Raw genomic sequence first — 20,831 nt, 5'->3', positions numbered from 1 at the left:
TTTTTTGAATGAATATATATTTATGTGAGAAATTAGTTTTATAAGATTTAATTTATTTTAGAGATTAAGAAGAATAGGGATGATTAAGTAAATAGCCCAATCTTGAGTAATTAGTTTAGATCTCATAATATATTGTCTCATTTCGCTGGAGCAGAACCCATTTAGGCCATTCAAATATTACTGAGAAGAAAATTACGATTAAGAGGTCTAATAAATTAGAGTATAACAGACATTAGGAATTTTTTGTATTTTTTATGTAGTTAATACCGAGAGGGTTTCACAGACTAATGAAAACATATGACGGTATGTGCCCCTGCCAATTGCGTTAACGCTCATTTGATTTCTCGGGAAGTCATCTAATCAAGAGAGACTAAATCTATAACTAATTTAAGGCTAATCTAAGATTAATCTAACACTAATCTATGTAATCATTTTAAATTTTTCAAAGTGAAAGGATGACCAAAACGCGTTCTTTTGTCGGTCGGCATTTATGTTTACAACCTAAAGCCTACAAACATTCTTAGTTGAAAAACTTTTCAATAGCAAGAGTTTCAACATCATTATCATCTACTGTAATGGCAAATATGTTCAATTTCAGATCACATTAAATGCTAATGATTGCCCATAATGCTATTAACTGTGGTTACCCCATTCCTTAGTTGACATTAGGCGGATCTTCACGTAGTGTGCTCATATTGGCGAATTTTTCGCCCTTTTCCCTACGCTTCGGATTAGCTCATAAATCAAATGTCATATCTGGCATTACACACAGAAATATTGTGCCGATGTTTCACGTTCATATTTTGGTTAATGATTTGTGAACTGATTTTTATTTTGTAATAGATTTAACTTTATGATCTCCATGTTACTGACGTTTTGGTTGGGTTTGGTTGGTATTTTAGAGCTGTTATTAAAGTGTCCGTAAAGCTGTAAATAAAAACACATATTTGTTTTCAAACAAATTCGACGAGCTAAGTTATATCACCGATCACTACAACGATAAGGAAATACCAGCACTGAATCCCGTTGTGGTAATGTGTGTGTGTGTTTTTTTTAAACGTAGTTATTATAAAGTTTACAAAACAAAACTAGTACATTTTAGCAGAAATCGAAATATATGAACACTGAAGAAAACGGTTTGTATCAAAATAGGGTCCGTCTCAAAACATGTGTACAAATAGCTATTTCCACCTAATTTTTCACACCCCCGACAAGGCTGCTCTATCAATTTACCGAGTCACAAAATATGCCGGCAGCGTCGCCAACGTAAAGTTAATTGCTCCGATAAACAGTTAGGGGGGATCGTTTTCCGTCATCCACTGAAATTTCGGTACATAATATTTATACTTTGGCGAAAAACGCGCGCCACGTCCGTTTATTAGCTGTTATACGATCCACGGACTTTACGGTTATGTTGGCTCTTTTTAAAGGCTTGCCTGATTCAGCAAAATTTCATGTAGTTTTTTAACTGATATGTAATTTTTTACGGACGTTACGTGGCAAAAAAATCTCTAGAAGCGCACTAAGTAGTACGGATGAACTCTACTCCGGCGACGGGCGGTGCGATGGTAAAAACGAGATGATGGAAACATCTCAAACAATTCCTTAGAGCACTCCCAATGGAACATACGGTACAAAATAAAGACAGAACCGAAGTCTCGAGAAATTTAGTGCTACTCCAATTAATATTGGTGGCTATTAAAGCAGTTTCCTTATGTCATTACAGTCGCCGTTGACCCATAATACTGGATCAATGACGTTTCTTCCTTCCTTCCGTTCTGTACAAATTCTTTGATCTGTCTAAGTTGGTAGCAGCGCCATGTGGAAATTAGCGGAATCATACAGTTGAATAGATTGAATACGAATATATCTACTCGGAAATGTTCAGTAGTGGATAATTGCAGAGCGTGAGAAGAGTTCAAATGCTTGTTTTGTTTTTCAGTAAGTAATTGCATTTACTTATGGAACTAACGTAAAAACAGTATACGAGGATTTACTACGCGATGGCGAGCTTAGCATTTTGGAATGAAATGGATACGTGGAAATCTTCTTACCGCAAAGTCAACACTTCACTCATGAGATCACTTCAATAAATCATTAGTTTTAGTACAATCGATCATAAAATCTGCTTTCGCGGCTCCCGTTTATAATGAAAATTATAAACGGGAGTGTAAGCTGCATTACGCAAAATTATAATTTGCGTAATTACTGACGGTAGGACCTTTTGTTAGTCCGCACGGGTAGGTACCACCACCCTGCCTATTTCAGCCGTGAAGCAGTACTTAATGCGATTCGGTTTGAAGGGTGTGGCAGCCGTTGTAACTATACTTGAGACCTTAGAGCTCATATCTCAACGTGGATGGCAGCACTTACGTTGCAGACGTTTAAAGGCTCCGGTAACCACTTAACATCTCGTCCACCCATCTAAGCAATAAAAAAAAACTATGTATATGTGAAATACCAAATTAAAACATTCTAGAAGTTAGTGCAATTATTGACAATAAGCACATGGCAGATGTTACCTCAATTACAGGTGCAATCGACAGTGCAATAGTTGACAACATCATGAAATTAGAAAAGTAAAAATACAATGAGTAATTTTTAAGAAATATAAAATCCAAAATAATACTTTGTCACTAAGTAAGAAAATATTTAATATCTCCACTTATTAGAAACTAAAAATTGATTACATTTAATTGATTATGATTAGGTTATATTTAGTTGGGAAATGATCTGACCCAGATTTTTCTTGTATGTTGGTATAAATCGGAAAGCTTGTGAGGTTGGATGCGTGTTTGGTAATCTTTTACGCTAAAACCACAAGACGGATTTTGATGAAATATTACAAAACATATACATAGTTCAATAACTTATACATCTAAATAACAGACAACTTGATATAATACAATAAACATAAGACAGATGCACGCGTGTGAGTAGACTCAATAAAATAATGTATTTCACAGAATTTATGATTGTTAATTTTACCAGTTAAGAAACAAAGTCCCGCATTTCGAATGCTTACCACGATAAATTTTCATATAATGAGGAAAATATTCATTATTCTAGCGAGAATCTCGTTTCAAAACTCCCTTATGTTTAGACTAGTAATCCTCAAAATCTCTGAGACATTCTGAAAGAACCATTCGCGTTTAAAGATCAAAGAAGTTCCCAGTTCGACAACGACATAATTGTCAAAACGAATTAAGAACTACGAACCGTGAACTGATGTGATTCTAAAACAATTTACTCTTCAATATTCGAAGCACGTATATAATTTAGCTTTACAGTTTCTAGTGCTTCCAATGTGTTTCTGTTGTCACAATTCATGAGATGCTCGTGAAGAATTCCATTTCTAGGCATTTTTATATCGATAGCTCCTAAAGTAGTAAGCAACTTACAAGCAACTGATTTCAAGTCTTCTATATTTAATTTTTACCTAACTGAGAGTTTTTTTTTTGTTTAGACGGAAGGACGAACTCACAGCCCACCTAGTGTTAAATGGTTACTGGAGCCCATAGACATCTACAACGTAAACGCGCCACCCACCTTGAGGTACAAGTTCTGAGGTCTCAAGTATAGTTACAACGGCTGCCTCACCCTTCAAACCGAAACGCATTACTGCTTCACGGCAGAAATAGGCAGGGTGGTACCTACCCGCGCGGACTCACAAGAGGTCCTACCACGAGTAATTACGCAAATTATAATTTTGCGGGTTTCATTTTTATTACACGATGTTATTCCTTCACCGTGGAAGTCAATCGTGAACATTTGTGTTCAAAGTGTTTAGCAAAATTTCCTTTCGCGAAAGAGTAAAGTTACATTAAGCAAATTGATTTTTTACGAAGCCTTCGAAGGTAATCCCATATTCGGTGCATATATTTGCTATTATTTCATCAAGCCGTAAAAGCCGCATTAACTCTGAAATGACGGGAGCGTGAAGCCAGAACCTCGTTACGAGCTAAATGCCCTCACATAACAGGTGAAATTGGTAGCGCATACTCTTCACACGTTCTTTTTGTACATAAAAAACATGTTAAAAACAAAGAAAAAAAATCGTAATTAATTATTTATTAATTGTAGGGGATAGAACAATGAAGTAGGAAACCTATGGAAATGAAACGTCAACCAAAATTTCGTGCCACTGTGACGTCATCTGGCCACAAAACATGGCGGCTTTAGTGCTGTACAAAAGATTTCAATGTTATCAGGTTTTATCGATAAACGTTCTTGGCTCATTTTATTTTAAATATTGTTGAGTATTATTTATTTGTAGAATTTATACTTTAATGGGAAGTAAGTAGGTATATTGTTATGTGCAAATATGATATGATTTAGATGGGTGAAATCTAAGACAAGTTCGTCCTTCGAATTTGCCAAGTAAACGATATGATGATTTTTAAAAGTTGCTACACTGATTTTATAAAGTTGTCGTTTGCCGCAAAACATAAAGATATGGCGTAGTACAGTGCCATCTGCCCATTTCTAGCATGCTGAATGTTATCGTGTTTTGAGTACGTGTTTTTCTTAGACTATTACTATCTATTTTAATTGTTTTGCTGACTCTAAAGTCCGTAACATACTACCGCAGCGCACCCCAAGGAAGGTGCGCCGCACCATTTGAATCACTTTCGCTTGAGAGTGATTCAAATTTTAAACTTATCAAGGGACTGCGTGAAAAAAAAAACACCTACAGAACATTTATTCATTATTTACAAACGTCATTCCTTGTGACTTCCTCTCTAAAATCACTTAATTATTAAATATTTAACAAATTTACAATAGTGTTTTACTCACTGCGGAATAAAACTATTTTATTTAAATAGTTCCGAAGAGATTTTGTCGGTAGCCTTTTTCCCGAAATATCTAAACAGAATGTCTAAATATGTTTTGATGACATATTTTAAAGTGGTATTTATGATTAGTGTCATGATCAATAGATTCCGACCGAAAAATGGATTTTTCAGATGAGGATGATAATGAATTTAAATACATAAATAGATAATAGTTTTAGGGCATCGACTTTCTTGAGATCCTATAAAATACGTTTTAATTATTATTTTTGTATGTTTTAAGCATGATAAATTATGAAATTTTATATAATCAATTATATTAAATCGATATCAAAGTCAATAAATAATGTACAACCCAAAACAGACGGCCGAACTGACGTGACAATGACATTTGGCGCGCTAAACATGGCGGATTTTCGGCCTCATTAGACGGAGACGGAGATATTTACGTATATTCATGTTTCATTTTATGTACGCACTGAAATACTGTTATATTGTTTTCCTGCGAGTTAAAGTGCTGAGTAAGAACGAGATAGATATATGTTTATGTATGTGCCTTCAAAATGGGTGCTATTTATATAAGCAATTGTACGTATAGAACAATATGTCGTGTCCCTACTATATAGGTCTATGGGATAGAAGCATCCGTGGCTCTTAAATTTTTAACTGTGAATAAGTCAATAGATAAACAGAGCTGACATTTGAAATGTCCAGAACCTAACCGTAGTCGACAAATAGCCATGCCAATGCGACTTCCAGCTTTAAAACACAAATTATCATAAATGTATGTACATGTAACATTTCCATTTCTATTCCTATTCTATTTCAATTACCATTAAGATTTCCAGTTATTTCGAGAAGAGTTTTATTATAAAATAAAATTACTCATTAAACTCATCTTCCTTCTTTCTAGTTTAAATTCAGTGTTAAGTACATTACGAGCTTTGTATTCACTTGAGTTTTATGTAATATTCATTTACGTACATGTATCATAGAAGGGACCCCACTTGAGATGGACAGACGAGCTGATAAAAATAGCTGGTACCCGCTGGCCGCAAATAGCCCAAGATAGAGACACATGGTTTTCATTAGAAGAAGCCTTCATCTTCACTTGAGGAGGGTTCGTGCAAACAAACTTCTATATTCACAATTCAAACTTTTTTTAAAGCACTATCTACATTTATACTTTTTAAAGAAAGGGGAAGATTTTTTTTTTGTGAAATACGTGTTAATAGCATCACATTATTTTTTCTTTTCTTTTTTCTTTTCTTCCTCTTTATATTTGAAATATGTATGTAACCTACTATTTGCATGGAATGAAAGGCTTATTATTATTATTATTATATTATCATAGAAGCGTTAAATAAAAATAAAAACTGTAAAAAAGTAAACTAAAGATATTTTGCTCTTCTTAATCGAAGTTTTTGCCATTAACCGTTACACTTGTTTGACGCAAACAGATGATAATAGTTTTTATGCGTAGGTTGACAAAGCCGGCTTTTCTATTGACACTTCACTTGAAATTCTATACTGCGGCTATTATGAAACGAACAATGAAACAGAAGAAACTGATGGATCGGTTTCATAAAAAAAAAACTGAAGGAAAATTGAAAGAAAACAATCGAATTTTACGATAAAGTATCGAATGAATTCTGTCTTGGGAATTTAAATATTCATCATCAAGAGAATATTTTTTTAGTTATTATAATTATTTTAAACCATTAATTTACTAGCAAGGAGATTAAGTAAGATAAAATAAAATAAGACAAATAAGAGATTTCTTTATTCCATCATTAATTCCATTTAATTCATAAATAAATAATATAAATAGAAATTCACAATCAATGGAAATCAGCTTAAGGAACCCTCGTAGTTGTCTCATATCTTAAAACAAAACGGTGTGAACTTAAACTACACAAAACGATAGAAAAAATCCCATCAAAATAAACCAGGCTTTGTTTTAGGCTATTTGATTTTACAACCATTGATACGTCGATACATCGGACTACTCTATTTCTTTCACCTTTCTAGATTTGTTAAGCAATGTTAATTAGTCTAATCCTTTTTATAATTGTTGAAAATTATATCGATAAAATGATTTTGCTTTAAAATAAATTGAAGTAAATTATTTACTTAAATTTTTACTTCGAGTTTATTATTTATTTTTATCTATAGACTATCGACTGCATAAATAAACTACAACCATTAAAAAATAAGATTAGCTTAAACTATTTATTATAGTTATATATTTATAGCTATTTATGTAATGTGACTTATTTTCAGAGAGTAACTTATACCGTTGGCATACAAATCCCTTGGGGTATTTCCTTGCGAATTGTGTCCATATTATTGTATGGGTTTATGTAAACTTATACTTTTGATATTTGGTTTGAGGAAAAACGAAACTGAAGGAATCAATTGAATATTCGTATCGAGTTTTCAAAGGGGATATAGAGCATTGCGTCGACTGACACAGAAAAGAGCATATCTACTTTTTTACTTGGAATTGGTTTTTTAATAGATAATTTGCATGCAAAGAGTCAAAATATGATTAAATTAAGTTCTTTTTTTGTTGCACAGATGGGTGGGCGAGCTCACAGCCCACCTGGTTAAATAGTTACCGGAGCCCATAGACATCAACCTTCGATTAAAATTGTTGATCGAAGACATCCACAAAGTAAATGCCGCCACCAACCATGAGATATGAGTTCTAAGGTCTCAGTATAGTTACAACGGCTGCCCCACCCTTCAAACCGAAACGCATTACTGCTTCACGGCAAAAATAAGCAGGGTGGTAGTACCTACACGTGCGGACTCACAAGTGGGACCACTACCAGAAATAATGCAGTTAAATGTACACTTTTCGTCTACATAAACTAGCAGCTTTCACTTTAGCCAAAATAATCTTCGGAGATCATTTAAAAAAAAAACTTAACTGTTGCTTTACTGTGAGCAAGCACGGTAAAGTATTTTTTTTATATTTTAAGTCCAGTTTATTTCAAATCGATACCTCAAAAAAAACCCTAACATTTTCAAAATAATATTGTATTTGAAATCAAACTACTGTCATTTACGATAGCAAGTCGTATTCGTCGACTCAACACGATGTCATAGGTATTTCGAACGGCAAATTGGCAGTTCGTATGAAAAGAATGAAGTTGTTGACGCGAATCGTTTAGAGAATTTCAATGGCGCTTCGAGGAGTCTCTTTTACTGAGAATAACGCAAGATAATAGATAAACATACGTGTATGCTCATGATATTTGTGAAGAGTTGTTCTGTTTTACGAGAAAATTATCTATACGTGTTGTCCTTTGTTTTTGTTCTCAATTTAGAAAGCGAAACATGTTAATATTTCTATACATATGTGTCTTGTAATTTGATTCAGCTTATGACTTTAGCGTTTGCATATCGACGCTTGAAAGACAAACGTGACTGAGCGACAATGCGTGAACTTTACAGTAGACTAAATTAAAGTTGAAATACCTGAAAAAAATTATATTTTAACGAATTTAGCTGAAGGATTTAAATGATTTTAATGGACATAGATATATAAATTTTATTTGCGCATCGAATATTATTGCCTATCATTTATGTACGAAGCAGTTATTGTCGCTTAGTCACGTTTGCCTTTCAAGCGTCGATATGTAAAATAAAATAGTGACTATGTTTATTAATTATTATTTTGCGTAATAGCTGATGTTATTGTGAGGCCACACATGCACCACAATTTGAAACTTAAGTCAACCATTAGTACGAATACAATAGAGATATCGACCTTTTGCCTCAAGATGACATTATTAAATATAAATTCGGTTATCACCATTCGGCTTCAATGTAGTTCAGTCCACCTTTACGGCTATAATATGAGTTTATACCAAACTTTAAAGAGCGTCAACCTGACTGTGCCCTTGTCTTTGAGTCACGATAACCAGTTTATTAGTTGGGCGGTTTGTCTTCTACGGAAGTAAAAAAGACAATTTATTAAAAAATACCTTTTTGTCGTTCAAAAAGTTCAAGATGGTTCAACCCAGATGGATATCTCAAATCCCCCAATCATCATTCTCGGCAATTCATTCAGGAGGATCCAGTATCTGAGAGTCACTCTAGATAACTTCATGGATTTCCTACCTCACATTAATCCCTTTGTAATAAGGTGACACTTTACAAAATTTGCTTTCGCCCTGTAATGATCGCCGGGCATTACGAGACAGCCGAGCCTCATGATTTTCTAACTTGTTAATATGCATAGACCAGCCCAATAGGTGTTAAGTGTTCACCGGAGCCCATAGATATTAACAATGTAAATGCGTTGAGACATGAGTTCTAAGTCTCCGTTTTTATAGTACAACGGTTGCTCCACCCTTTAAAGCGAAAAACATTACTGCTTCACGGTAGAAATGGGCAGGACGGTGATACCTTCCTGTGGGGGTTCACCAGACGCCAATGATATCCGAACAACGTAGATTTTCACGATATTCTAAGTTACAAATATTTTTTTTGTTTCGATGGGTGGACGATCTCACAGCCCACCTGGGGTTAAGTTGTTACTGAAGCCCGTAGATATCTACAACGTAAACGTGCCACCCACCTTGAGATATGAGTTGTAAGGTCTCATTATAGTTACAACGGCTGCCCCGCCCTTCAAACAGAAACGCATTACTGCTTCACGGCAGAAATAGGCAGGGCAGTGGTACCTACCCGTGCGGACTAACAAGACGTCCTACCACTAGAAAATTCTTATTTTATACACTTATCTATGTATTAGTGTATAAAATAAGAAGTTAGCCCCGGAAAGCTACTTCGCTAGAAGTCCCTCCATTCCAATAAAAAAAAATTTTGGTCCCTATCGAAATACGTATCTCTGATAAAGATATTTGACGTTCCCGTCTCGGTGTGTTTGTTTTTGTTTCAAATCTAAAAATGTACACAAAAACACAAGCTAGAGACTGTCGATTTCCGAATTTTGCAGCTAACTGTAAGTCTATAACAATTTTGATATAAAACAGAATAGGGTTATGAGAATTATAATTGCTGATGACAACAATAATAATTAAAGTAGATTTTAAAGCGCAGTATCACATTGCCCTAATTACTCCGAAAGGCATCCGAAACGCCCAGGACTTTCAAGGAAACAATAATTTTACTAACAAATAAATCTTTCGTAATTATTGTTGCTCGAGGAAGGTATCTGTTTGTTATGACATTAAATAAAATTTATTTGTGACCCTAATTGCACATGATTAGAATATAAATTGTATACCATAAAATAGTTTTAGCTGAATTAAGCTTTTATACTGGAGGTGGTACGATGTGGGAGTACTGCTGGTTTCTAAGGTTTTCTAAATTAAAACCAATTCTAAAGAAATCGAAATTGCGAGCTCATGTCGCTATATACATTTCTTCTGTTACTGGTGGTGAGGTTTAAGTATTTTTCTTAATTAACTCTGTCCCCTAATTCGTAGTTAAATAGTAGAGCGCTTTGTAAGCTCTCAAGGGTTAGTTTGTAAGTTATCCGTAAGTTAGATGTTAGCTAGTTTTAAGTTAGACACGAGGAATTTTTTAAAAGTTAAACAAGCCACGTCTCCTGTCCACACCAATACTAGCATATATATAAATCCAGCAAATATTTTACCCCTGATCTGTTAGGCATAGAGCCCACAAACCGGGCTCAACCTGCCCTGTAATGGTCAAAACTACCCCACGACAAGTTCTCTTAGATACCACCATCTTTCCTATTTAATAAAACACGCCGCCTGAGCATTATGGCCTGGTAGTAACCACTCCAATAACCGCTGAGAATCGTTTTGTAGATTCTGTAGTATTGTATGTAGAAACAATAATTATTTGTGGGTTTCCTGTACTCATTTGAGGCGTATCCGATCGTATCGTTAGGGAAAATATTCCATACTATTAATGAAAAAGTAGTTCACTTGTAACGGAAATCAATTATAATTGTTAACCAATGGATCTTGTTTCGTTTCTTGATAATATATATTGAATCACATTAATTTTACTTCTAGAATTTTCGTTGTATATTTAATTTTTTAAATAAAAAAAGCAATAACGAATGTTTTAACGATTAATCTCAACTGAGAATAATTTATCAATTTAAAGTTGAATCAGTGTCTACGAAAAATAATTTATCAAACTTCTTGGCAATTATTACATTCTACTACTTTTTTTCTTATACATTCCCAACGGTGGTAAGACCGTTGGGATTGGTTGAGCCCCATTTATTTTTACTATAAAAATCATGTTTCCGTTATACAGGGTATCTTAGTAGTTATTTCGAGGTTTTCAAGACAGCATTGACATCCTCGACTGCCTATTTATTGCCAATGGAAAACGTAAGTAAAATATGCGAACAGAACAAAATATTTATAACTATTATTTTAACACTCGATGGTAGAGCTCATCTGTTCTCGAATTACCGAAGCGAATAGATATTGGAACGCGAATGCCGCCCATTTAACACATAAGATCGATGTCTCGTTTGGTTAACACAATGGCTTTCCCCACCCTTCAAACGGTAACATGTGACTGTTTTACGTCAGATATATAATCTAAATATATCTTACTATATCTATACTAATATATACATCTACAGTAGTTTTTACGGATGTTCCGATATAACTACTGAACCATGCATCCGATTGACTTGAAACTTGGTATTCATGTAGCAACTACATGTACTTAATGGATAGGCTAATATTTATATAAGTGTTGGACTCCCTAATAATAATGAAAATAAATAATAATGTTAATTTTAAATGCCCAACGAAGTGAGCGAGTATGTACGGCTAGTAAATAATAATCAAAAATAAATCGCTCATGGTAATCCGACCACAATTTAGGATTTCCTGTGCTATGGATTCAAGGGAATGGTATAAGTTTAAATATAAATAATAACATAAATCCATATTAATAAGCAACCAAAGACCAAACCAACCTGCTCATCACACAATGTTTTTCCGATGTGGGAATGAAACCCACGACCCTTGGCGCAACAGTCATGCCCGCTAACCACTGCACCACCGAATCAAATATACTATAATATGGTAGTGGTCGCTTCGATTATCGCCCGAACCATCAGTAAAATATCCGATACTACTCTCGGATTTTCTTCGGGTATTACGCTGATTTTATTTTTTGAAGTATGCTCCAAATTTACGAGTAACAAAGTTAAATTTGAACACTAAATACAAATTAGGATCGAGACGTTGAAAACTCGCTATGAACGTTACTCGTATATAATGGTCCGAACTTGAACCTTAATCGCGGGGAATAATGAAAGTAGATTATTCCACATTTGGACTTTAGGGCCTTTTCGTGTTTCCTCTGACGTACGTAGAAAAAATAAACAGTTCCAATTTAAATACCTACATAACTAGTTGGTATTCATTTAACTGGTTGACAGCTGACAGCGTCAAACATAATCGAGTAAAAACGTAATTTACGTCAAAATTAATTCATAAATATTTATCTTAGGGTGGATTCGACCAAACTTCAATTTATACTCGAGTAACTATACGAGGAATAACCTATTCCATGATTTTAATCTCGAGTAAATCCATAGTCGTTTTTCCACGTATACTTGCGCTAGGAATAACAATACGCGAATAGCAGAGTGAATGGTGAACAAAAATAAAATCCGGCAAATAAATGTTGTTGTTCAACGGCATAGTGTAAGAGCATACATAGCGTCAACTCGATTTTGCCGTATTTTAGTGTGAAAAAGTAGCTGTTGTGAAAGATATCCAGCTGTCAAACGTATTATTTTTATTTGTTGTTTGTTTGAGGGAATTGTCAAGTTTTGTCGTGTGGTTTTATCTTTTTTCGTTTAAACGTTGCATTATACAATGCCAAACTATTAATAATAATTTAGTGCATTGCGTTGACTTGAAAATAAAACAGAATAAATATTTATGAAATGACAGAAATCAGATGTTGGACTGACAGACGCCATTACTTTATTCTAGGAATAGCTCCGTTATTCCGTGCGAAACGGCGGTATAGTAACAATTCCCGAATAGGCCCACTATTCTTAGAATTGTAGATGGTAAAACGTAAAATTGATTTACTCTCGATTAAATGACGAGTTATTCTAAGAATAAGATTTACTCTTGTTTGGTCGAATCGACCCTTAGAGAAATAGTTATCGTCTGAAGCGCCGCGTAGGCTTTGTTCTGAATGCAAAAAAAATAATTGGGTGACTAAAAAAAAAGGTAAAAACAACGAACTCAGGAAATTATTTGGGCATCACCATTTGTCCGTTAAGGGTTATAGAAATCTTTCCTGGAGTGCCACTTTAAAAACTGGACTTTAAAAAGTTTCATCACGATCTGTGTGAATGGTTTAAGAGAGCATAGAACATTTTTTTTTTTTTTTTTTTTTTTTTTTGTCAGGAGGAAATCGCCGGACTCCCACCCTCCACTGGGATGGAGGATAGGGCATGTCGGAGTCGAACCGACTAAAACCTCCTGTCGCTCAACAACCAACGTCCAACCCTCGCATGAGACAGAACTCATGAAAAGGCAAGGGGAGGAGAGTGAAGCGTTTAGTGCGGAGCACATCTCTCCCATCACCCTCCCCCTCGGGACGCCGGGCCAGCGATCGTCGGCGCCACGACCACCAGCCCTCTCGGTCGGCAGGCTGTCCGAAGCCCGCCTAGATGGCGCCGGTTTGAATTGGTTATCCTACGAAATACCCCGCTGGGTCAGAACCAGCGTGGGTCGAGGATAGCCGGCCTTCCGTCACCCGGATGCTCTTGCGTAAAACGCGTGCAGAGCAGCTTGCACGTCGTCTTCTTAGGCCCCCTTCGCCGGGCCCCAGACCGACATATGAGGGGGACCCGAAACACTTAGAGGGCCAGGGCTAGGGCGAGATCCGCCTCCCTGGCCCCCGCTCGACGGCGGCGGGCTTGTGCGTCTCTCACGCGCCCCGCCGCCTCCTTCTGCGAGATGGTGCACTCGCAGAAGTCGAGCATCGCCTTCCACGACTCGTCGCTGCCGAGCATCGATGCCACAACACTCGGCAACGACAAGTCGTTTCCTATTTTTGCGACGAGGACACGGCGCCACCCCTCCCATGCGGGGCAGGCAACGAGCGTGTGCTCCGCCGTGTCCAAGTCGCAACCACAATGGTAGCACTCTGCCGTCGGCTCGGCTCCGATCCGGTGCAGGAACTCACCGAAGCAACCATGCCCAGTGAGCACCTGCGTGAGCCGGAAAGTGAGGCGTCCTCTGTCACGATTCACCCAATCCACAAGAATCGGGCGAATCGCCTCGACGGTCCTACGACCAGCCGAAGGATCGGCCAGCCGCCTGGACCATGCCTCCAGCACGGACCGCCGAGATTGGGCCCTCCGCGCTCTGACCACACTGGGGCTGGGACGCGCCACGCCCCGGGCACGAAGGTTAGCTCGCCACTGATAGTCAGCGGCGAGCGCCTCCGCCTCCAGGACCCAAGGCGGCGTCCCAGCCAGTACACACGCCGCCTCAAAAGAGATGGTGCGATAACCACGGATGACCCTGACCGCGATGGTGCGTTGCGGCCGTTGCAGCAACTTCGCTACCCCCACGGCCAGGGACTGGCCCCACACGGGTGCCCCGTATAGGGCCATTGATCGCACCACCCCCGTATAGAGACGGCGCGTCACCTGGTCAGGCCCCCCGACGTTGGGCAGAAGCCGGCTTAACGCGCCGGCCACCCCCAACAAACGAGGGACCAGGTGCTGAAAGTGAGCACGGAAGGTCCAACGACTGTCCAGAATGAGGCCGAGGTACTTTAACTGCACCCCGACCCCGATCCGGACGCCTCCAACCACGATATGGGCATCGACAGGTGGCACTCTCCGGGGCCTGTGGAACCACATGGCCTCGGATTTACTGAGCGCCACGTCGAGGCCCAATCTCCTGATTTTGCCGACGACATGCGCTACCCCAGCGGTGGCAAGACGAGCAGACTCAGCAAAGCTCCCTCCCCGGGCCACGACCAGCGTGTCGTCTGCGTAACATATTACGCTTAGGCCCGGGAGGAGGGCACCCCTCAGCACCCAGTCATACCCGATATTCCACAAAAGAGGGCCGAGTACCGACCCCTGTGGAACACCGCGCACGACCGGGAACCGATGTACGACCCCACCGTGTCCGGTACACGTGACCGATCTGTCCTCCAAGTAGGAGCCGACCAGCCGGCGAAGGTAGAGGGGCACTCCGTGTCTTTCCAGCGCCCCCCCTATCACGGACCAGGGCAGGGTGTTAAACGCATTGGCGATGTCGAGCGACACCGCCAAGGCCACCCCACCCCCACAGACGGCCTCCTCCGAGAGGGCCCGCACGCGAAGGATCGCGTCCACCGTTGAGCGGCCCTCTCGGAAGCCATACTGCTCCGCCGACAGATCGGGTCCCACCCCGATCAGATGCTGGATGATGCGGGCTGCCAGAATGCGTTCCAGCAGTTTGCCCACCTCATCCAACAACACGATGGGACGGTACCCGGCGGCAGTATCCGCCGGGCGCCCCTGCTTTCTCAACAGCACAAGTCTGCCCGTCCTCCACGATGAAGGAAACCGTCCCGACTCGAGGCAGGAGTTATAAAGCCTCAAGAGTCGGTCCCCTAGGGCACCAAGAGCCAAGGCCCAAACCCGGCCATGGACGCCGTCCGGGCCAGGTGCAGTGTCCTTTGCGCACATTTTGCGTACTGCCACACGGAGCTCCGCCCCTGTTATATGGGGCACCTCAGCAGGGGCGTCGCCGTCGTATTCCGGCGGCGCGCCCATAGCGGGAGCGACAAATCCCCCCTGCCCCTGCGGGAACAGCGCCGAGACGATGTCCCGCAGCTGCTGAGGCTGGAGACGCTCCGTGATTGGGGGGGCCCATGGGCGCATTTTATTGCGCACCATGTGATAGGGTCGCCCCCACGGATCCTCATCCAGCGTCTCCAGGAGGAGCATAGAACATAAGCATACAGGCATTCAGTTTTTGTAATTACTGGTGGTAAGACCTCTTGTGGGTCCGCGCGGGTAGGTACCACCAGCCTGCCTATATCTGACGTGAAGCAGTAATGCGTTTCGGTTTGAAGGGGGGGCCAGCCGTTGTAGCTATACTTGAAACCTTAGAACTGATATCTCAAGGTGGGTGGCGCATTTACATCGAAGATGTCTATGGGCTCCAGTTACTACTTAACATCAGGTGAGCTGTGAGCTCGTCCATCCATCTAAGCAATAAAAAACAAACAAATTTTTTTTTAGATCAAAATGTACCTGATTGTTTCTTCTTTCAATTATAGACTATCTTTTTAATTATTTATAATAAGTAAAATTCTATATACAGAATATATACTATTTTTGGGTGTGACTTTTTAATAGTCTCAATTGACAGATGAGTTTGTGGCACACTTGACGGATAATTGTTCGCCAGCCTATGGAAATCCGAAACTTAACATTATACTAACGTTACAACTAAAGTTATTTTAGTGGTCCCAACACTTGATTTATTGATATAAACTAGCACTTAAGAAACCAGAGTTCTGTAATTAGTTGTTTCAGTGGCCTATCATTCTGTGAGTTATAAAACAATCTAGTAGAGCAGACATGCCGTGCCTATTGTAGTGAATATATATTATATACATATATTTATTTATTGCTTAGATGTGTGGACGAGCTCAGCCCTCCTAGTGTTAAGTGATTACTGGAGCCCATAGACACCTACAGCGTAAATGCGCCACCCACCTTGAGATACAAGTTCTAAGGTCTCAGTATAGTTACAACGGCTACCCTACCCTTCAAACTGAAACGCATTTCTGCTCCACTGCAGAAATAGGCGGGTTGGTGGTACCTACCCATATACGCTCACGAGTCGCTCTACCATCAGCTATTATCCAATTTACATTTTTTGTGGGTTTGATTATTATTACTCGACGTTATTACTTCATTGTGGAAGTCATTCGTGAACATTCCATAAGTACGTATTTCATTAGAATAATTGGTACCTGCCTGCGGAATCCGAACCCTGACACAGTTGAATCGCTCGATCCAAATACACCGAACATATTTTTGATAATATTACGGATGAAGGTAACACGTACGTATAATAAATTCTACGGGTCTAACTTTATGAAGCTATTTCTTTATGACAAACGGCTTCATTGAAACATCTCATTCATATATTTGTTAATCTAAGCTACAAAAAAACTAACAGTAATATCTCGGACAATGCATGCTAAAGCATTCCGTAATAAGAAAAAACGATTTAAATCAAAGACTAATTATAATATCTATTTTTTTTTGTAGGCTTCGAGGTTATTCGAGAAATTACATCTACATATTAAATCTGTAAGGTGCGAATGTAAAGAGTTTTGTCTATTTATAATTTAATCCAATCGTTTACTTAATATTTTTAAAATTACATTAGCCGAATTATCTAAGTATGTTAAACTCTATAAGAAATTACTTAATTTCTTCATCGATTTATCTTCTAATATTCAGTTTGCATTTAGCGTGGAAATATAAAATCGTATACATAAATTTAATAACAAACAATGTTAGCTGACATTCTAAGAAAAATAAATATGAATTGCTTAAGCTGAACGAGAAACACTGCAATGTGCTTTTTAAATATGATTGATTAAAACTTCACATGGTCAACAGAAAACCTTACTCCAGAGAAATTTTTCGAAGAACGCAGAGGCATTACAATTCCCGAGGTGTTTCCAGTGTAACATTTTTCTTAAGATTGAGGATCGCGATTTTGTTAATATAAATGTCCCTTTGGAAAAATACGAATCGACGATACTTCTCTAAACACATTCAATGAAATCCCGAGTATTTATTTATCAGTGCCCCTGTTCATATCATCACATAAGGGTAATCAAAAAACTTTATGCTTTGTTTAATATTGTGATTTTGCGTTCACACGAATCCATAAATAAAAAATGTATATTACTAATTTTTTTAATTACACTTAACTTTACTTAAATTTTAAAATTATGTTCATTTTATTGCCCCTGTAGCCTTGAATATTTTTCAGTTTAAATAGGTATCAAAATAATATCGAATTTTCAGTTAGTGTTTTGCCTGCACCATTGAAAAGACGAATACTAAAAAACACTTGAATAAACAAAATTAACTATTAGATTTTGTTTTATTTACATTTGAAATTAAACTGTTAATTCTAATCGAGACAAAATACAAAGGAGACTGGAAAATATTTTTTTCAACGAAATTGGTTTCTTGTGATTACCAATCGACCGCAAATGTCTTCAATTTGATATATTTTGAAATAATTGATTGTTCTATGGTTTAATATTATATGTACACTTTTAGTTCCATACTTAACTTCAGCAGATGCATGTGAATCCAAAATATACTTCGTTCATTCGTTAAGCGGCTGAAACTTCACTAATAATATCGAGATCATGAACGTTTTATGTTTTTTATAGTCGACTCATTTCTAAAACTTTGCGGCTTTAACGCTGACTGAACTGTTAAACTTATATTAAAGAGAATCTCCACTTGAATTAAAATTGAATGTAAAAATTGCTTCTTATCTTCTTGGTCTTTGTAAGTTTGTTTTTTTAGATACAAGGAAATGTGTCAAAAACATCCCTACACGAGAATGCGTGAAGGAAATTGAATAACACAAATTCTCAGTAGCGAATGATTTTGACAAATAAATTTTACTAAGTTAAAATTCTTAACTGCCGACTTGAAGGCTGCTTTTTGTACGCGTGAAATTTAATATTAAAAGGGAACTTATTTTAAGCAATAATTTCAATTCAGTCGACCACAACAAAGTTGTAAATTATTCGATACGTAGGAAATACTATAATATTTTTACTTGTGGTAGGATCTTTTGTGAGTCCGCACGGGTAGGTACCACCACCCTGCCTATTTCTGCTGTGAAGCAGTAATGCGTTTCGGTTTGAAGGGTGGGGCAGCCGTTGTAACTATACTGAGACCTCAGAACTTATATCTCAAGGTGGGTGGCGTATTTACGTTGTAGATGTCTAAGCACTGAACACCAAGTGGGCTGTGAGCTCGTCCACCCACCTAGCAATAAAAAATATAATAATAATATGATTATAATGACAAAAAACGGGAGATAAAACCGTAAAAGTAGTTTTGATTACGTCTACGACTCTTGAAAACCGATAAAAAAAAAAACCAATTATATTATTTGACGATTCGGATTAATTTGATTTCTGCTTATTCACCACTAAAGCAACGTAATCTTATCTTTTACTTAACATACGCGCTGAATTATGTATCTTTATTGCATTACAATTATAAAGACGTAAATAGTTTTTTTAACAAAAAATGGCTTATTTGCGTAATATAAGGAATGCATATTGGAAGAACACTATTTAAAAAAAACATTGAATAGAAACTAAAATATATATGTACCATACATTTATTGAATAAAATGAAGTATTCTGAGCTCTAACTTCTATAAATTTTTTTTTCAGGACGTTGATTTTTATTTTTTGAAGTACAACGCCATTAAATATTTAATAACCATAAATCTCAACGCTCTCGGCAAGGCGTAAGTAGGTGTATCGTATGAGAATGGTCTTAATTTATTATTTGCTGCAAATACGAATAGTTATACCAGTAACTCTGTACGATATAATTTAAATAAATCTATTTGAAGGTTTCGGGTAATATTTTTGGTTTTCAATGGAACGTTTTCTTAAAATTACCTGAGTTGTAAAATAAAAATGTTTTTTGTAATAATTAAAGTGTATTTATGCTCTCAAGCTTTAAGCAACATAATCTTTTAATTTTACTGGTGGTGGGACCTCTTGTGAGTCCGCACGGGTAGGTACCATCACCTTGTCTATTTCTGCCGTGAAGCAGTAATGCGTTATGGTTTGAAGGGTGGGGTAGCCGTTGTAACTATATTGAGACCTCAGAACTTATATCTCAAGGTGGGTGGCGCATTTACGTTGTAGATTTCCACGGGCTCCAGTGACCACTTAACACCAGGTGGGCTGTGAGCTCGTCGACCCATCTAAGCAATAAAAAAAATCTAACTGTGCTTTGTAACTTTAATTATGTTGGAAGTGTAAATGTAAAATATAGTACGGTTAATGTTCCTCTTTTTGAAATCAATCTGTAGTTAATGACTGTAATGTTTTTATTCGTATATTTGTATTCATATACGTATGAGAATTTTTCAGGAACATATTCTTTTATATACCTATTCGATTTAAATATTCGAGGTTGTGAAAAAGCACAAAACCTATACATGATTCTGAACGAAAGTAATTTATGCAAAAGTTGATTTGACTTTATTTTTATAATTTTCTATGATTGAAGTTAAACTCGTTATACGTACCTTTAATTAAAAAAAAAATGTAAATGAAAGTTTACTATTAAGCCACTGAACCATTCAGTATTGCTTTTTAAGCAGCTACAGATTTTCCAGCAATGAAAAAGTAGATAGTTTGTGAGTAGTGGTTTTTTTAAGCTACATCAAAAATTTTAACTTAATAGCACTTCACGATTTTCTTTTTTCTTTATACAATTTTTTTTCCAGTATTTTTGTATTCTCGCAATCTTCATATTTCAAAGTAAATTTTAACTAACAAATCATACAACATCAAAAAAAAGGTACTTGAACAAACCTCGTTTAACTTTTAAGTTAAAGTTCTTTCCTTACCTTTATAAAAGAGAAAGAGAGTTTAAGAGCTTTTTTATTTTCATATCCATTTAAGAAAGTATTAGCCCGGGAAAGTAAATAAATGTATAAAACGTATAATCATACTATATTTCATTTGAAGACTCAAAGAAAATAAATCAGACAAATTACTTTTGCATCGTCTAGTCATATTTTTGATGTTAAAATTACGAGCTACAAAGAAATTTATCTAAAAATCTGACATACCGTGACCCTTTAAATCATACTTATTGCGTAAGACGTAGTTTGCCGTAAATTTAAGTAATAATTAACTTTTTAAAGTTACAGTTTTTGAAAGCTAACTTTCAGAAAAGACAAAAAAACAGACTAGACGGTTTTTCTTTTATTAAAAAAA

General features: G+C 37.3%; 1 protein-coding gene across 4 annotated transcripts in view; it reads right to left on the bottom strand.

The window, feature by feature from the left end:
• Positions 1-20,831, bottom strand: part of Dh31 (diuretic hormone 31) — a 66,542-nt gene that overhangs the window by 45,351 nt on the left and 360 nt on the right.

Source organism: Bombyx mori, chromosome 23 (genome assembly GCF_030269925.1).
Source record: "Bombyx mori chromosome 23, ASM3026992v2".
Taxonomy (NCBI): domain Eukaryota; kingdom Metazoa; phylum Arthropoda; class Insecta; order Lepidoptera; family Bombycidae; genus Bombyx; species Bombyx mori.
This window is presented reverse-complemented; position numbering and strand designations above follow the sequence as displayed.